The following is a 21,531-nucleotide window of genomic DNA, read 5'->3' on the forward strand; positions in this document are numbered from 1 at the left end:
AGGGGGTACCGGTACAGAGTCAATGTGGAGGCTATATACAGGGGGTACCGGTACAGAGTCAATGTGGAGGCTATATACAGGGGGTACCGGTACAGAGTCAATGTGTAGGCTATATACAGGGGGTACCGGTACAGAGTCAATGTGGAGGCTATATACAGGGGGTACCGGTACAGAGTCAATGTGGAGGCTATATACAGGGGGTACCGGTACAGAGTCAATGTGGAGGCTATATACAGGGTATTACGGTACAGAGTCAATGTGGAGGCTATATACAGGGTATTACGGTACCAGAGTCAATGTGGAGACTATATACAGGGTATTACGGTACCAGAGTCAATGTGGAGACTATATACAGGGTATTACGGTACCAGAGTCAATGTGGAGACTATATACAGGGTATTACGGTACCAGAGTCAATGTGGAGACTATATACAGGGTATTACGGTACCAGAGTCAATGTGGAGGCTATATACAGGGGGTACCGGTACAGAGTCAATGTGGAGGCTATATACAGGGTGTTACGGTACAGAGTCAATGTGGAGACTATATACAGGGGGTACCAGTACAGAGTCAATGTGGAGGCTATATACAGGAGTACCAGTACAGAGTCAATGTGGAGGCTATATACAGGGGGTACCAGTACAGAGTCAATGTGGAGGCTATATACAGGGGGTACCAGTACAGAGTCAATGTGGAGGCTATATACAGGGAGTACCAGTACAGAGTCAATGTGGAGGCTATATACAGGGGGTACCGGTACAGAGTCAATGTGGAGGCTATATACAGGGAGTACCAGTACAGAGTCAATGTGGAGGCTATATACAGAGGGTACCAGTACAGAGTCAATGTGGAGGCTATATACAGGGGGTACCGGTACAGAGTCAATGTGGAGGCTATATACAGGGAGTACCAGTACAGAGTCAATGTGGAGGCTATATACAGAGGGTACCAGTACAGAGTCAATGTGGAGGCTATATACAGGGGGTACCGGTACAGAGTCAATGTGGAGGCTATATACAGGGAGTACCAGTACAGAGTCAATGTGGAGACTATATACAGGGGGTACCGGTACAGAGTCAATGTGGAGACTATATACAGGGGGTACCAGTACAGAGTCAATGTGGAGGCTATATACAGTGGGTACCAGTACAGAGTCAATGTGGAGGCTATATACAGGGGGTACCGGTACAGAGTCAATGTGGAGGCTATATACAGAGGGTACCAGTACAGAGTCAATGTGGAGGCTATATACAGGGGGTACCGGTACAGAGTCAATGTGGAGGCTATATACAGGGAGTACCAGTACAGAGTCAATGTGGAGACTATATACAGGGGTACCGGTACAGAGTCAATGTGGAGACTATATACAGGGGGTACCAGTACAGAGTCAATGTGGAGGCTATATACAGGGGGTACCAGTACAGAGTCAATGTGGAGGCTATATACAGGGGGTACCGGTACAGAGTCAATGTGGAGGCTATATACAGGAGGTACCAGTACAGAGTCAATGTGGAGGCTATATACAGGGTGTACCAGTACAGAGTCAATGTGGAGGCTATATACAGGGGGTACCGGTACAGAGTCAATGTGGAGGCTATATACAGGGGGTACCAGTACAGAGTCAATGTGGAGGCTATATACAGGGGGTACCGGTACAGAGTCAATGTGGAGGCTATATACAGGGGGTACCGGTACAGAGTCAATGTGGAGGCTATATACAGGGGTACCGGTACAGAGTCAATGTGGAGGCTATATACAGGGGGTACCGGTACAGAGTCAATGTGGAGGCTATATACAGGGGGTACCGGTACAGAGTCAATGTGTAGGCTATATACAGGGGGTACCAGTACAGAGTCAATGTGGAGGCTATATACAGGGGGTACCGGTACAGAGTCAATGTGGAGGCTATATACAGGGGGTACCGGTACAGAGTCAATGTGGAGGCTATATACAGGGTATTACGGTACAGAGTCAATGTGGAGGCTATATACAGGGTATTACGGTACCAGAGTCAATGTGGAGACTATATACAGGGTATTACGGTACCAGAGTCAATGTGGAGACTATATACAGGGTATTACGGTACCAGAGTCAATGTGGAGACTATATACAGGGTATTACGGTACCAGAGTCAATGTGGAGACTATATACAGGGTATTACGGTACCAGAGTCAATGTGGAGGCTATATACAGGGGGTACCGGTACAGAGTCAATGTGGAGGCTATATACAGGGGGTACCGGTACAGAGTCAATGTGGAGGCTATATACAGGGTGTTACGGTACAGAGTCAATGTGGAGACTATATACAGGGGGTACCAGTACAGAGTCAATGTGGAGGCTATATACAGGGAGTACCAGTACAGAGTCAATGTGGAGGCTATATACAGGGGGTACCAGTACAGAGTCAATGTGGAGGCTATATACAGGGGGTACCAGTACAGAGTCAATGTGGAGGCTATATACAGGGAGTACCAGTACAGAGTCAATGTGGAGGCTATATACAGGGGGTACCGGTACAGAGTCAATGTGGAGGCTATATACAGGGAGTACCAGTACAGAGTCAATGTGGAGGCTATATACAGAGGGTACCAGTACAGAGTCAATGTGGAGGCTATATACAGGGGGTACCGGTACAGAGTCAATGTGGAGGCTATATACAGGAGGTACCAGTACAGAGTCAATGTGGAGGCTATATACAGGGTGTACCAGTACAGAGTCAATGTGGAGGCTATATACAGGGGGTACCGGTACAGAGTCAATGTGGAGGCTATATACAGGGGGTACCAGTACAGAGTCAATGTGGAGGCTATATACAGGGGGTACCGGTACAGAGTCAATGTGGAGGCTATATACAGGGGGTACCGGTACAGAGTCAATGTGGAGGCTATATACAGGGGGTACCGGTACAGAGTCAATGTGGAGGCTATATACAGGGGGTACCGGTACAGAGTCAATGTGTAGGCTATATACAGGGGGTACCGGTACAGAGTCAATGTGGAGGCTATATACAGGGTATTACGGTACAGAGTCAATGTGGAGGCTATATACATGGGGTACCGGTACAGAGTCAATGTGGAGGCTATATACAGGGTATTACGGTACAGAGTCAATGTGGAGGCTATATACAGGGGGTACCGGTACAGAGTCAATGTGGAGGCTATATACAGGGGGTACCGGTACAGAGTCAATGTGGAGGCTATATACAGGGTATTACGGTACAGAGTCAATGTGGAGACTATATACAGGGGTACCGGTACAGAGTCAATGTGGAGGCTATATACAGGGGGTACCGGTACTGAGTCAATGTGGAGGCTATATACAGGGGGTACCGGTACAGAGTCAATGTGGAGACTATATACAGGGGGTACCGGTACAGAGTCAATGTGGAGACTATATACAGGGGGTACCGGTACAGAGTCAATGTGGAGACTATATACAGGGGGTACCGGTACAGAGTCAATGTGGAGGTTATATACAGGAGGTACCGGTACAGAGTCAATGTGGAGGCTATATACAGGAGTACCAGTACAGAGTCAATGTGGAGGCTATATACAGGGGTACCAGTACAGAGTCAATGTGGAGGCTATATACAGGGGGTACCAGTACAGAGTCAATGTGGAGACTATATACAGGGTATTACGGTACCAGAGTCAATGTGGAGACTATATACAGGGTATTACGGTACCAGAGTCAATGTGGAGACTATATACAGGGTATTACGGTACCAGAGTCAATGTGGAGACTATATACAGGGTATTACGGTACCAGAGTCAATGTGGAGGCTATATACAGGGGGTACCGGTACAGAGTCAATGTGGAGGCTATATACAGGGGTACCGGTACAGAGTCAATGTGGAGGCTATATACAGGGTGTTACGGTACAGAGTCAATGTGGAGACTATATACAGGGGGTACCAGTACAGAGTCAATGTGGAGGCTATATACAGGAGTACCAGTACAGAGTCAATGTGGAGGCTATATACAGGGGGTACCAGTACAGAGTCAATGTGGAGGCTATATACAGGGGGTACCAGTACAGAGTCAATGTGGAGGCTATATACAGGAGTACCAGTACAGAGTCAATGTGGAGGCTATATACAGGGGTACCGGTACAGAGTCAATGTGGAGGCTATATACAGGGAGTACCAGTACAGAGTCAATGTGGAGGCTATATACAGAGGGTACCAGTACAGAGTCAATGTGGAGGCTATATACAGGGGGTACCGGTACAGAGTCAATGTGGAGGCTATATACAGGGGGTACCAGTACAGAGTCAATGTGGAGGCTATATACAGGGGGTACCGGTACAGAGTCAATGTGGAGGCTATATACAGGGAGTACCAGTACAGAGTCAATGTGGAGACTATATACAGGGGGTACCGGTACAGAGTCAATGTGGAGACTATATACAGGGGGTACCAGTACAGAGTCAATGTGGAGGCTATATACAGGGGGTACCAGTACAGAGTCAATGTGGAGGCTATATACAGGGGGTACCGGTACAGAGTCAATGTGGAGGCTATATACAGGAGGTACCAGTACAGAGTCAATGTGGAGGCTATATACAGGGTGTACCAGTACAGAGTCAATGTGGAGGCTATATACAGGGGGTACCGGTACAGAGTCAATGTGGAGGCTATATACAGGGGGTACCAGTACAGAGTCAATGTGGAGGCTATATACAGGGGGTACCGGTACAGAGTCAATGTGGAGGCTATATACAGGGGTACCGGTACAGAGTCAATGTGGAGGCTATATACAGGGGGTACCGGTACAGAGTCAATGTGGAGGCTATATACAGGGGGTACCGGTACAGAGTCAATGTGGAGGCTATATACAGGGGGTACCGGTACAGAGTCAATGTGTAGGCTATATACAGGGGGTACCAGTACAGAGTCAATGTGGAGGCTATATACAGGGGGTACCGGTACAGAGTCAATGTGGAGGCTATATACAGGGGGTACCGGTACAGAGTCAATGTGGAGGCTATATACAGGGTATTACGGTACAGAGTCAATGTGGAGGCTATATACAGGGTATTACGGTACCAGAGTCAATGTGGAGACTATATACAGGGTATTACGGTACCAGAGTCAATGTGGAGACTATATACAGGGTATTACGGTACCAGAGTCAATGTGGAGACTATATACAGGGTATTACGGTACCAGAGTCAATGTGGAGACTATATACAGGGTATTACGGTACCAGAGTCAATGTGGAGGCTATATACAGGGGGTACCGGTACAGAGTCAATGTGGAGGCTATATACAGGGGGTACCGGTACAGAGTCAATGTGGAGGCTATATACAGGGTGTTACGGTACAGAGTCAATGTGGAGACTATATACAGGGGTACCAGTACAGAGTCAATGTGGAGGCTATATACAGGGAGTACCAGTACAGAGTCAATGTGGAGGCTATATACAGGGGGTACCAGTACAGAGTCAATGTGGAGGCTATATACAGGGGAGTACCAGTACAGAGTCAATGTGGAGGCTATATACAGGGAGTACCAGTACAGAGTCAATGTGGAGGCTATATACAGGGGGTACCGGTACAGAGTCAATGTGGAGGCTATATACAGGGAGTACCAGTACAGAGTCAATGTGGAGGCTATATACAGAGGGTACCAGTACAGAGTCAATGTGGAGGCTATATACAGGGGGTACCGGTACAGAGTCAATGTGGAGGCTATATACAGGAGGTACCAGTACAGAGTCAATGTGGAGGCTATATACAGGGTGTACCAGTACAGAGTCAATGTGGAGGCTATATACAGGGGGTACCGGTACAGAGTCAATGTGGAGGCTATATACAGGGGGTACCAGTACAGAGTCAATGTGGAGGCTATATACAGGGGGTACCGGTACAGAGTCAATGTGGAGGCTATATACAGGGGGTACCGGTACAGAGTCAATGTGGAGGCTATATACAGGGGTACCGGTACAGAGTCAATGTGGAGGCTATATACAGGGGGTACCGGTACAGAGTCAATGTGTAGGCTATATACAGGGGGTACCGGTACAGAGTCAATGTGGAGGCTATATACAGGGTATTACGGTACAGAGTCAATGTGGAGGCTATATACATGGGGTACCGGTACAGAGTCAATGTGGAGGCTATATACAGGGTATTACGGTACAGAGTCAATGTGGAGGCTATATACAGGGGGTACCGGTACAGAGTCAATGTGGAGGCTATATACAGGGGGTACCGGTACAGAGTCAATGTGGAGGCTATATACAGGGTATTACGGTACAGAGTCAATGTGGAGACTATATACAGGGGGTACCGGTACAGAGTCAATGTGGAGGCTATATACAGGGGGTACCGGTACTGAGTCAATGTGGAGGCTATATACAGGGGGTACCGGTACAGAGTCAATGTGGAGACTATATACAGGGGGTACCGGTACAGAGTCAATGTGGAGACTATATACAGGGGGTACCGGTACAGAGTCAATGTGGAGACTATATACAGGGGGTACCGGTACAGAGTCAATGTGGAGGTTATATACAGGAGGTACCGGTACAGAGTCAATGTGGAGGCTATATACAGGGAGTACCAGTACAGAGTCAATGTGGAGGCTATATACAGGGGGTACCAGTACAGAGTCAATGTGGAGGCTATATACAGGGGGTACCAGTACAGAGTCAATGTGGAGACTATATACAGGGTATTACGGTACCAGAGTCAATGTGGAGACTATATACAGGGTATTACGGTACCAGAGTCAATGTGGAGACTATATACAGGGTATTACGGTACCAGAGTCAATGTGGAGACTATATACAGGGTATTACGGTACCAGAGTCAATGTGGAGGCTATATACAGGGGGTACCGGTACAGAGTCAATGTGGAGGCTATATACAGGGGGTACCGGTACAGAGTCAATGTGGAGGCTATATACAGGGTGTTACGGTACAGAGTCAATGTGGAGACTATATACAGGGGGTACCAGTACAGAGTCAATGTGGAGGCTATATACAGGGAGTACCAGTACAGAGTCAATGTGGAGGCTATATACAGGGGGTACCAGTACAGAGTCAATGTGGAGGCTATATACAGGGGGTACCAGTACAGAGTCAATGTGGAGGCTATATACAGGGAGTACCAGTACAGAGTCAATGTGGAGGCTATATACAGGGGGTACCGGTACAGAGTCAATGTGGAGGCTATATACAGGGAGTACCAGTACAGAGTCAATGTGGAGGCTATATACAGAGGGTACCAGTACAGAGTCAATGTGGAGGCTATATACAGGGGTACCGGTACAGAGTCAATGTGGAGGCTATATACAGGGAGTACCAGTACAGAGTCAATGTGGAGGCTATATACAGAGGGTACCAGTACAGAGTCAATGTGGAGGCTATATACAGGGGTACCGGTACAGAGTCAATGTGGAGGCTATATACAGGGAGTACCAGTACAGAGTCAATGTGGAGACTATATACAGGGGGTACCGGTACAGAGTCAATGTGGAGACTATATACAGGGGGTACCAGTACAGAGTCAATGTGGAGGCTATATACAGGGGGTACCAGTACAGAGTCAATGTGGAGGCTATATACAGGGGGTACCGGTACAGAGTCAATGTGGAGGCTATATACAGGAGGTACCAGTACAGAGTCAATGTGGAGGCTATATACAGGGTGTACCAGTACAGAGTCAATGTGGAGGCTATATACAGGGGGTACCGGTACAGAGTCAATGTGGAGGCTATATACAGGGGTACCAGTACAGAGTCAATGTGGAGGCTATATACAGGGGGTACCGGTACAGAGTCAATGTGGAGGCTATATACAGGGGGTACCGGTACAGAGTCAATGTGGAGGCTATATACAGGGGGTACCGGTACAGAGTCAATGTGGAGGCTATATACAGGGGGTACCGGTACAGAGTCAATGTGTAGGCTATATACAGGGGGTACCGGTACAGAGTCAATGTGGAGGCTATATACAGGGTATTACGGTACAGAGTCAATGTGGAGGCTATATACATGGGGTACCGGTACAGAGTCAATGTGGAGGCTATATACAGGGTATTACGGTACAGAGTCAATGTGGAGGCTATATACAGGGGGTACCGGTACAGAGTCAATGTGGAGGCTATATACAGGGGTACCGGTACAGAGTCAATGTGGAGGCTATATACAGGGTATTACGGTACAGAGTCAATGTGGAGGCTATATACATGGGGTACCGGTACAGAGTCAATGTGGAGGCTATATACAGGGTATTACGGTACAGAGTCAATGTGGAGGCTATATACAGGGGGTACCGGTACAGAGTCAATGTGGAGGCTATATACAGGGGGTACCGGTACAGAGTCAATGTGGAGGCTATATACAGGGTATTACGGTACAGAGTCAATGTGGAGGCTATATACAGGGTATTACGGTACCAGAGTCAATGTGGAGACTATATACAGGGTATTACGGTACCAGAGTCAATGTGGAGACTATATACAGGGTATTACGGTACCAGAGTCAATGTGGAGACTATATACAGGGTATTACGGTACCAGAGTCAATGTGGAGACTATATACAGGGTATTACGGTACCAGAGTCAATGTGGAGGCTATATACAGGGGGTACCGGTACAGAGTCAATGTGGAGGCTATATACAGGGGGTACCGGTACAGAGTCAATGTGGAGGCTATATACAGGGTGTTACGGTACAGAGTCAATGTGGAGACTATATACAGGGGTACCAGTACAGAGTCAATGTGGAGGCTATATACAGTACAGGAGTGGAGGCCAGTACAGAGTCAATGTGGAGGCTATATACAGGGGTACCAGTACAGAGTCAATGTGGAGGCTATATACAGGGGGTACCAGTACAGAGTCAATGTGGAGGCTATATACAGGGAGTACCAGTACAGAGTCAATGTGGAGGCTATATACAGGGGTACCGGTACAGAGTCAATGTGGAGGCTATATACAGGGAGTACCAGTACAGAGTCAATGTGGAGGCTATATACAGAGGGTACCAGTACAGAGTCAATGTGGAGGCTATATACAGGGGGTACCGGTACAGAGTCAATGTGGAGGCTATATACAGGGGTACCAGTACAGAGTCAATGTGGAGGCTATATACAGGGGTACCAGTACAGAGTCAATGTGGAGGCTATATACAGGGGGTACCGGTACAGAGTCAATGTGGAGGCTATATACAGGGAGTACCAGTACAGAGTCAATGTGGAGACTATATACAGGGGGTACCGGTACAGAGTCAATGTGGAGACTATATACAGGGGGTACCGGTACAGAGTCAATGTGGAGGCTATATACAGGGGGTACCAGTACAGAGTCAATGTGGAGGCTATATACAGGGGGTACCGGTACAGAGTCAATGTGGAGGCTATATACAGGGGGTAGTACAGAGTCAATGTGGAGGCTATATACAGGGGGTACCGGTACAGAGTCAATGTGGAGGCTATATACACAGGCTATATACAGGGGGTACCAGTACAGAGTCAATGTGGAGGCTATATACAGGGGGTAGGCCGGTACAGAGTCAATGTGGAGGCTATATACAGGGGGTACCGGTACAGAGTCAATGTGGAGGCTATATACAGGGGGTACCGGTACAGAGTCAATGTGGAGGCTATATACAGGGGGTACCGGTACAGAGTCAATGTGGAGGCTATATACAGGGGGTACCGGTACAGAGTCAATGTGGAGGCTATATACAGGGGGTATTACGGTACAGAGTCAATGTGGAGGCTATATACAGGGGGTACCGGTACAGAGTCAATGTGGAGGCTATATACAGGGTATTACGGTACAGAGTCAATGTGGAGGCTATATACAGGGGGTACCGGTACAGAGTCAATGTGGAGGCTATATACAGGGGTACCGGTACAGAGTCAATGTGGAGGCTATATACAGGGGTACCGGTACAGAGTCAATGTGGAGACTATATACAGGGGGTACCGGTACAGAGTCAATGTGGAGGCTATATACAGGGGGTACCGGTACAGAGTCAATGTGGAGGCTATATACAGGGGGTACCGGTACAGAGTCAATGTGGAGGCTATATACAGGGGGTACCGGTACAGAGTCAATGTGGAGGCTATATACAGGGGGTACCGGTACAGAGTCAATGTGGAGGCTATATACAGGGGGTACCGGTACAGAGTCAATGTGGAGGCTATATACAGGGGGTACCGGTACAGAGTCAATGTGGAGGCTATATACAGGGGGTACCGGTACAGAGTCAATGTGGAGGCTATATACAGGGGGTACCGGTACAGAGTCAATGTGGAGGCTATATACAGGGGTACCGGTACAGAGTCAATGTGGAGGCTATATACAGGGGGTACCGGTACAGAGTCAATGTGGAGGCTATATACAGGGGGTACCGGTACAGAGTCAATGTGGAGGCTATATACAGGGTGTACCGGTACAGAGTCAATGTGGAGGCTATATACAGGGGTACCGGTACAGAGTCAATGTGGAGGCTATATACAGGGGGTACCGGTACAGAGTCAATGTGGAGGCTATATACAGGGGGTACCGGTACAGAGTCAATGTGGAGGCTATATACAGGGGGTACCGGTACAGAGTCAATGTGGAGGCTATATACAGGGGGTACCGGTACAGAGTCAATGTGGAGGCTATATACAGGGGGTACCGGTACAGAGTCAATGTGGAGGCTATACTATACAGAGTCAATGTGGAGACTATACCGTACAGGGGGTACCAGTACAGAGTCAATGTGGAGGCTATATACAGGGGGTACCGGTACAGAGTCAATGTGGAGACTATATACAGGGGGTACCGGTACAGAGTCAATGTGGAGGCTATATACAGGGGGTACCAGTACAGAGTCAATGTGGAGGCTCTATACAGGGGGTTCCAGTACAGAGTCAATGTGGAGGCTATATACAGGGGGGACCAGTACAGAGTCAATGTGGAGGCTCTATACAGGGGGTCCCGGTACAGAGTCAATGTGGAGGCTATATACAGGGGGTACCGGTACAGAGTCAATGTGGAGGCTATATACAGGGGGTACCGGTACAGAGTCAATGTGGAGGCTATATACAGGGTATTACGGTACAGAGTCAATGTGGAGGCTATATACAGGGGGTACCGGTACAGAGTCAATGTGGAGGCTATATACAGGGTATTACGGTACAGAGTCAATGTGGAGGCTATATACAGGGGGTACCGGTACAGAGTCAATGTGGAGGCTATATACAGGGTATTACGGTACAGAGTCAATGTGGAGGCTATATACAGGGGGTACCGGTACAGAGTCAATGTGGAGGCTATATACAGGGTATTACAGTACAGAGTCAATGTGGAGGCTATATACAGGGTATTACGGTACAGAGTCAATGTGGAGGCTATATACAGGGGGTACCGGTACAGAGTCAATGTGGAGGCTATATACAGGGGGTACCAGTACAGAGTCAATGTGGAGGCTATATACAGGGTGTTACGGTACAGAGTCAATGTGGAGGCTATATACAGGGTGTTACGGTACAGAGTCAATGTGGAGGCTATATACAGGGGGTACCAGTACAGAGTCAATGTGGAGGCTATATACAGGGGGTACCGGTACAGAGTCAATGTGGAGGCTATATACAGGGGGTACCGGTACAGAGTCAATGTGGAGGCTATATACAGGGTGTTACGGTACAGAGTCAATGTGGAGGCTATATACAGGGTGTTACGGTACAGAGTCAATGTGGAGGCTATATACAGGGGGTACCGGTACAGAGTCAATGTGGAGGCTATATACAGGGTATTACAGTACAGAGTCAATGTGGAGGCTATATACAGGGTATTACGGTACAGAGTCAATGTGGAGGCTATATACAGGGGTACCGGTACAGAGTCAATGTGGAGGCTATATACAGGGGGTACCAGTACAGAGTCAATGTGGAGGCTATATACAGGGTGTTACGGTACAGAGTCAATGTGGAGGCTATATACAGGGTGTTACGGTACAGAGTCAATGTGGAGGCTATATACAGGGGGTACCAGTACAGAGTCAATGTGGAGGCTATATACAGGGGTACCGGTACAGAGTCAATGTGGAGGCTATATACAGGGGGTACCGGTACAGAGTCAATGTGGAGGCTATATACAGGGTGTTACGGTACAGAGTCAATGTGGAGGCTATATACAGGGTGTTACGGTACAGAGTCAATGTGGAGGCTATATACAGGGGGTACCAGTACAGAGTCAATGTGGAGGCTATATACAGGGGGTACCGGTACAGAGTCAATGTGGAGGCGATATACAGGGGGTACCGGTACAGAGTCAATGTGGAGGCTATATACAGGGGGTACCGGTACAGAGTCAATGTGGAGGCTATATACAGGGGGTACCGGTACAGAGTCAATGTGGAGGCTATATACAGGGGGTACCAGTACAGAGTCAATGTGGAGGCTATATACAGGGGGTACCAGTACAGAGTCAATGTGGAGGCTATATACAGGGGGTACCAGTACAGAGTCAATGTGGAGGCTATATACAGGGGGTACCAGTACAGAGTCAATGTGGAGGCTATATACAGGGGGTACCGGTACAGAGTCAATGTGGAGGCTATATACAGGGGTACCGGTACAGAGTCAATGTGGAGGCTATATACAGGGGGTACCGGTACAGAGTCAATGTGGAGGCTATATACAGGCTGTACCGGTACAGAGTCAATGTGGAGGCTATATACAGGGGGTACCGGTACTGAGTCAATGTGGAGGCTATATACAGGGTATTACAGTACAGAGTCAATGTGGAGGCTATATACAGGGGGTACCGGTACAGAGTCAATGTGGAGGCTATATACAGGGGTACCGGTACAGAGTCAATGTGGAGGCTATATACAGGGGGTACCGGTACAGAGTCAATGTGGAGGCTATATACAGGGAGTACCGGTACAGAGTCAATGTGGAGGCTATATACAGGGGTACCGGTACAGAGTCAATGTGGAGGCTATATACAGGGGTACCAGTACAGAGTCAATGTGGAGGCTATATACAGGGGTACCAGTACAGAGTCAATGTGGAGGCTATATACAGGGGGTACCGGTACAGAGTCAATGTGGAGGCTATATACAGGGGGTACCGGTACAGAGTCAATGTGGAGGCTATATACAGGCTGTACCGGTACAGAGTCAATGTGGAGGCTATATACAGGGGGTACCGGTACTGAGTCAATGTGGAGGCTATATACAGGGTATTACAGTACAGAGTCAATGTGGAGGCTATATACAGGGGGTACCGGTACAGAGTCAATGTGGAGGCTATATACAGGGGGTACCGGTACAGAGTCAATGTGGAGGCTATATACAGGGGGTACCGGTACAGAGTCAATGTGGAGGCTATATACAGGGAGTACCGGTACAGAGTCAATGTGGAGGCTATATACAGGGGGTACCGGTACAGAGTCAATGTGGAGGCTATATACAGGGGGTACCGGTACTGAGTCAATGTGGAGGCTATATACAGGGTATTACAGTACAGAGTCAATGTGGAGGCTATATACAGGGGGTACCGGTACAGAGTCAATGTGGAGGCTATATACAGGGTGTTACGGTACAGGGTCAATGTGGAGGCTATATACAGGGGGTACCAGTACAGAGTCAATGTGGAGGCTATATACAGGGGGTACCGGTACAGAGTCAATGTGGAGGCTATATACAGGGTGTTACGGTACAGAGTCAATGTGGAGGCTATATACAGGGGGTACCGGTACAGAGTCAATGTGGAGGCTATATACAGGGTGTTACGGTACAGAGTCAATGTGGAGGCTATATACAGGGTGTTACGGTACAGAGTCAATGTGGAGGCTATATACAGGGGTACTGGTACAGATTCAATGTGGAGGTTATATACAGGGGTACCGGTACAGAGTCAATGTGGAGGCTATATACAGGGTGTTACGGTACAGAGTCAATGTGGAGGCTATATACAGGGGGTACCGGTACAGAGTCAATGTGGAGGCTATATACAGGGGGTACCAGTACAGAGTCAATGTGGAGGCTATATACAGGGGGTACCAGTACAGAGTCAATGTGGAGGCTATATACAGGGGGTACCAGTACAGAGTCAATGTGGAGGCTATATACAGGGTGTTACAGTACAGAGTCAATGTGGAGGCTCTATACAGGGTGTTACGGTACAGAGTCAAGGGTGATGTTAAGAGCATTGCTGTTTGGTTCAGTTCGAAAACATACCACTAGTCGTCACTACACAGAAACAGTGATATGTTGTAATGTGTTCAGGAGCGATCTGGGGTTAAAATGCCCCCTCGTGTCCAGAACTGGTTCAAACCAGTTTATATCCGTACCTTAAAGTAGGAGAAGATAGTTCTGATGTCTTCTTGAAGCCCATGTCTATCATTCGGTCAGCCTCGTCTAGAGCCAGATAACGACAGATATCCAGACTGATCATCTTCTTCTGCAGTAGGTCCATCAGACGGCCGGGGTCGCCACCATCATGTGGACACCACTACAAAACACAGATTTCAACAGGGTCAGGGGTCAAACTGGCCCTCACACAGCTGACTGACTGCTGACAAGTTAACTGGCTGACTTGCTGACTGGCTGGCTAGCTGACAAGCTGGCTCGCTGGCTGACTAGCTGGCTGACTTGCTGGCTAGCTGGCTGGCTGACAAGCTGGCTGGCTGACTGACTAGCTAGCTGGCTGGCTGACAAGCTGGCTGGCTGGCTGACTTGCTGACTGGCTGGCTGACTTGCTGACTGGCTGGCTGACAAGCTGGCTGGCTGACTGACTAGCTGGCTGGCTGACTTGCTGACTGGCTGGCTGACAAGCTGGCTGGCTGAATGACTAGCTGACTGACAAGCTGGCTGACTAGTTGACTGGCTGGCTGACTAGTTGACTGGTTGACTAGTTGACTGGCTGACTGGTTGACTGGCTGACTAGCTGGCTGACTGACTAGCAGACTTTCTGGCTGGTTGGCTGACTAGCTGGCTGGCTGACTGACTAGCTGGCTGACTAGTTGACTGGCTGACTGGCTGACTAGCTGGCTGGCTGGCTGGCTGGCTGACTGACTAGCTGGCTGACTAGTTGACTGGCTGACTAGTTGACTGGCTGACTGGTTGACTGGCTGACTAGATGACTTTCTGACTGGTTGGCTGGCTGACTAGCTGGCTGGCTGACTGGCTGGCTGGCTGGCTGACTAGTTGACTAGCTGACTGGCTGACTGGTTCAGAGTACTTACTGTTTGACCACCTCCATCTGGTCTTTGACAGACATGCCTCCTATACAGAGGACTGATCTCATATGTGGAGCCCCTTCTTCCTCCAGCAGCTTACAGTAGTATTCTATGATGGTGTGGGTCTGTTTAGCCAACTCTCTCTGTAGGGAGAGGAGAGGGACATCAGAAACATTACAGTAGTATTCTATGATGGTCTGTTTAGCCAACTCTCTCTATAGGGAGAGGAGAGGGACATCAGAAACATTACAGTAGTATTATATGATGGTCTGTTTAGCCAACTCTCTCTATAGGGAGAGGAGAGGGACATCAGAAACATTACAGTAGTATTCTATGATGGTGTGGGTCTGTTGAGCCAACAAGTTTCTTCTCTAACCTCTATCATAACATTACAGTCTGAAGGACTTACTGAGGGACAGATAATGAGACCGTAGGGCCCTTCACTCTTACAGAAGGTTAGTCTCTAACCTCTATCATAACATTACAGTGTGAAGGACTTACTGAGGGACAGATGATGAGACCGTAGGGCCCTTCACTCTTACAGAAGGGCAGTTTCTTCTCTTGCTCCAGAGAGAACATGATGATGGGGAGGGTGAACACCAGAGTCTTCCCTGAACCTGTGAAGGCGATACCGATCATATCCCGGCCTGAGAGACTGAACACACACAGAGAGGAAACCAATCAATTATATCCTGTTGATATAGCCAACCAACCAATCAAATCGTATTGATATAGCCAACCAACCAATCATATCGTATTGATATAGCCAACCAATCACATCCTATTGATATAACCAACCAACCAATCACATCGTATTGATATAACCAACCAATCACATCCTATTGATATAACCAACCAATCACATATTGATATAACCAACCAACCAACCAATCACATCCTATTGATATAACCAACCAACCAATCACATCATATTGATATAACCAACCAACCAATCACATATTGATATAGCCAACCAATCACATCATATTGATATAACCAACCAACCAATCACATCATATTGATATAACCAACCAACCAATCACATATTGATATAACCAACCAATCACATCATATTGATATAACCAACCAACCAATCACATCCTATTGATATAACCAACCAACCAATCACATCATATTGATATAACCAACCAACCAATCACATCATATTAATATAGCCAACCAATCACATCATATTAATATAGCCAACCAACCAATCACATCATATTGATATAGCCAACCAACCAATCACATCATATTGATATAGCCAACCAACCAATCACATCATATTGATATAACCAACCAATCACATCATATTGATATAACCAACCAATCACATCCTATTGATATAACCAACCAACCAATCACATCATATTGATATAACCAACCAACCAATCACATCATATTGATATAACCAACCAATCACATCATATTGATATAACCAATCAACCAATCACATCATATTGATATAACCAATCAACCAATCACATCATATTGATATAACCAACCAATCACATCATATTGATATAACCAACCAACCAATCACATCATATTGATATAACCAACCAACCAATCACATCATATTGATATAACCAACCAACCAATCACATCATATTGATATAACCAACCAATCACATCATATTGATATAACCAACCAACCAACCAATCACATCATATTGATATAACCAACCAACCAATCACATCATATTGATATAACCAACCAACCAATCACATCATATTGATATAACCAACCAACCAACCAATCACATCATATTGATATAACCAACCAACCAATCACATCATATTGATATAACCAATCAACCAACCAATCACATCATATTGATATAACCAACCAACCAATCACATCATATTGATATAACCAACCAACCAATCACATCATATTGATATAACCAACCAACCAATCACATCATATTGATATAACCAACCAACCAATTACATCCTATTGATATAACCAACCAACCAATCACATCCTATTGATATAACCAACCAATCATATCATATTGATATAACCAACCAACCAATCACATCATATTGATATAACCAACCAATCATATCATATTGATATAACCAACCAACCAATCACATCCTATTGATATAACCAACCAACCAATCACATCATATTGATATAACCAACCAACCAATCACATCATATTGATATAACCAACCAACCAATCACATCATATTGATATAACCAACCAACCAACCAATCACATCATATTGATATAACCAACCAACCAATCACATCATATTGATATAACCAACCAACCAACCAATCACATCATATTGATATAACCAACCAACCAATCACATCATATTGATATAACCAACCAACCAATCACATCATATTGATATAACCAACCAACCAACCAATCACATCATATTGATATAACCAACCAACCAATCACATCATATTGATATAACCAACCAACCAATCACATCATATTGATATAACCAACCAACCAATCACATCATATTGATATAACCAACCACTCACATCATATTGATATAACCAACCAATCACATCATATTGATATAGCCAACCAACCACTCACATCATATTGATATAACCAACCAATCACATCATATTGATATAGCCAACCAACCAATCACATCATATTGATATAACCAACCAACCAATCACATCATATTGATATAACCAACCAACCAACCAATCACATCATATTGATATAACCAACCAACCAATCACATCATATTGATATAACCAACCAACCAATCACATCATATTGATATAACCAACCAACCAATCACATCATATTGATATAACCAACCAACCAATCACATCATATTGATATAACCAACCAACCAATCACATCATATTGATATAACCAACCAACCAATCACATCATATTGATATAACCAACCAACCAATCACATCATATTGATATAACCAACCAACCAATCACATCATATTGATATAACCAACCAACCAATCACATCATATTGATATAACCAACCAACCAATCACATCATATTGATATAACCAACCAATCACATCATATTAATATAACCAACCAATCACATCATATTGATATAACCAACCACTCACATCCTATTGATATAACCAACCAACCAATCACATCATATTGATATAACCAACCAACCAATCACATCCTATTGATATAACCAACCAATCACATCCTATTGATATAACCAACCAACCAATCATATCATATTGATATAACCAACCAACCAATCACATCATATTGATATAACCAACCAACCAATCACATCATATTGATATAACCAACCAACCAATCACATCATATTGATATAACCAACCAATCACATCATATTGATATAACCCTTTTTACTAGAATTGTTTTAGAGCTTTACAGTAACGGAGCGAGAAGCCAAGACAATCAATGAGAAGCCAGTTAAACATCGTATATCTTTGTACGGCCAGAAATCCTGTTGACATTGTAAGGAACTTCATCAGTGGTTAACTGCTGTACTTACATGGTTGGAATTCCCTGGATTTGAATGGGTGTAGGGTGAACAATCCCCTTCTTTTTCAGACCTTTCAAGATGGCTGCAAACACATGGTGAAAGAGGGTTGGGGACTGAGTGACTAGTCAATCATTTTTAACCACTACAAAAACATATCACCACTTTATTATGTGTGTGTGTGGTGTCTCTCAACATGTGGGAACGTAGTGTGTGTGTGTCTCACCCTGTGGGAACGTAGTGTGTGTGTGTCTGGTGTCTCACCCTGTGGGAACGTAGTGTGTGTGTGTCTGGTGTCTCACCCTGTGGGAACGTAGTGTGTGTGGTGTCTCTCACCCTGTGGGAACGTAGTGTGTGTGTGTCTGGTGTCTCTCACCCTGTGAGAACATAGTGTGTGTGTCTGTGTGTGTCTGGTGTCTCTCACCCTGTGAGAACGTAGTGTCTGTGTCTGTGTGTGTCTGGTGTCTCTCACCCTGTGAGAACATAGTGTCTGTGTGTGTGTGTTGTCTCTCACCCTGTGAGAACATAGTGTCTGTGTGTGTGTGTTGTCTCTCACCCTGTGAGAACATAGTGTCTGTGTGTGTGTGTTGTCTCTCACCCTGTGAGAACATAGTGTCTGTGTGTGTGTGTTGTCTCTCACCCTGTGAGAACATAGTGTGTGTGTGTCTGTGTGTGTGGTGTCTCTCACCCCGTGGGAACATAGTGTGTGTGTGTCTGTGTGTGTGGTGTCTCACCCTGTGGGAACATAGTGTGTGTGTGTCTGTGTGTGTGGTGTCTCACCCTGTGGGAACATAGTGTGTGTGTGTCTGTGTGTGTGGTGTCTCTCACCCTGTGGGAACATAGTGTGTGTGTGTCTGTGTGTGTGGTGTCTCTCACCCCGTGGGAACATAGTGTGTGTGTGTCTGTGTGTGTGGTGTCTCTCACCCTGTGGGAACATAGTGTGTGTGTGTCTGTGTGTGTGGTGTCTCTCACCCTGTGGGAACATAGTGTGTGTGTGTCTGTGTGTGTGGTGTCTCTCACCCTGTGGGAACATAGTGTGTGTGTGTCTGTGTGTGTGGTGTCTCACCCTGTGGGAACATAGTGTGTGTGTGTCTGTGTGTGTGGTGTCTCTCACCCCGTGGGAACATAGTGTGTGTGTGTCTGTGTGTGTGGTGTCTCTCACCCTGTGGGAACATAGTGTGTGTGTGTCTGTGTGTGTGGTGTCTCTCACCCTGTGGGAACGTAGTGTGTGTGTGTGGTGTCTCTCACCCCGTGGGAACATAGTGTGTGTGTGTCTGTGTGTGTGGTGTCTCTCACCCTGTGGGAACATAGTGTGTGTGTGTCTGTGTGTGTGGTGTCTCTCACCCCGTGGGAACATAGTGTGTGTGTGTCTGTGTGTGTGGTGTCTCTCACCCCGTGGGAACATAGTGTGTGTGTGTCTGTGTGTGTGGTGTCTCTCACCCTGTGGGAACATAGTGTGTGTGTGTCTGTGTGTGTGGTGTCTCTCACCCTGTGGGAACATAGTGTGTGTGTGTCTGTGTGTGTGGTGTCTCTCACCCTGTGGGAACATAGTGTGTGTGTGTCTGTGTGTGTGGTGTCTCTCACCCTGTGGGAACGTAGTGTGTGTGTGTGGTGTCTCTCACCCCGTGGGAACATAGTGTGTGTGTGTCTGTGTGTGTGGTGTCTCTCACCCTGTGGGAACATAGTGTGTGTGTGTCTGTGTGTGTCTGGTGTCTCTCACCCTGTGGGAACGTAGTGTGTGTGTGTGGTGTCTCTCACCCCGTGGGAACATAGTGTGTGTGTGTCTGTGTGTGTGGTGTCTCTCACCCCGTGGGAACATAGTGTGTGTGTGTCTGTGTGTGTGGTGTCTCTCACCCTGTGGGAACATAGTGTGTGTGTGTCTGTGTGTGTGGTGTCTCTCACCCTGTGGGAACATAGTGTGTGTGTGTCTGTGTGTGTGGTGTCTCTCACCCCGTGGGAACATAGTGTGTGTGTGTCTGTGTGTGTGGTGTCTCTCACCCTGTGGGAACATAGTGTGTGTGTGTCTGTGTGTGTCTGGTGTCTCTCACCCTGTGGGAACGTAGTGTGTGTGTGTGGTGTCTCTCACCCCGTGGGAACATAGTGTGTGTGTGTCTGTGTGTGTGGTGTCTCTCACCCCGTGGGAACATAGTGTGTGTGTGTCTGTGTGTGTGGTGTCTCTCACCCCGTGGGAACATAGTGTGTGTGTGTCTGTGTGTGTGGTGTCTCTCACCCCGTGGGAACATAGTGTGTGTGTGTCTGTGTGTGTGGTGTCTCTCACCCTGTGGGAACATAGTGTGTGTGTGTCTGTGTGTGTGGTGTCTCACCCTGTGGGAACATAGTGTGTGTGTGTCTGTGTGTGTGGTGTCTCTCACCCCGTGGGAACATAGTGTGTGTGTGTCTGTGTGTGTGGTGTCTCTCACCCTGTGGGAACATAGTGTGTGTGTGTCTGTGTGTGTGGTGTCTCTCACCCCGTGGGAACATAGTGTGTGTGTGTCTGTGTGTGTGGTGTCTCTCACCCTGTGGGAACATAGTGTGTGTGTGTCTGTGTGTGTGGTGTCTCTCACCCCGTGGGAACATAGTGTGTGTGTGTCTGTGTGTGTGGTGTCTCACCCTGTGGGAACATAGTGTGTGTGTGTCTGTGTGTGTGGTGTCTCTCACCCTGTGGGAACATAGTGTGTGTGTGGTGTCTCTCACCCTGTGGGAACATAGTGTGTGTGTGGTGTCTCTCACCCTGTGGGAACATAGTGTGTGTGTGGTGTCTCTCACCCTGTGGGAACATAGTGTGTGTGTGTCTGTGTGTGTGGTGTCTCTCACCCTGTGGGAACATAGTGTGTGTGTGTCTGTGTGTGTGGT

General features: G+C 46.9%; 1 pseudogene; it reads right to left on the reverse strand.

The window, feature by feature from the left end:
- LOC124025132 overlaps positions 1-21,531 on the reverse strand; it is a 47,859-nt pseudogene that overhangs the window by 16,978 nt on the left and 9,350 nt on the right.

The sequence above is a fragment of the Oncorhynchus gorbuscha genome, unplaced genomic scaffold, assembly GCF_021184085.1.
Source record: "Oncorhynchus gorbuscha isolate QuinsamMale2020 ecotype Even-year unplaced genomic scaffold, OgorEven_v1.0 Un_scaffold_2191, whole genome shotgun sequence".
In the NCBI taxonomy this organism is placed as follows: domain Eukaryota; kingdom Metazoa; phylum Chordata; class Actinopteri; order Salmoniformes; family Salmonidae; genus Oncorhynchus; species Oncorhynchus gorbuscha.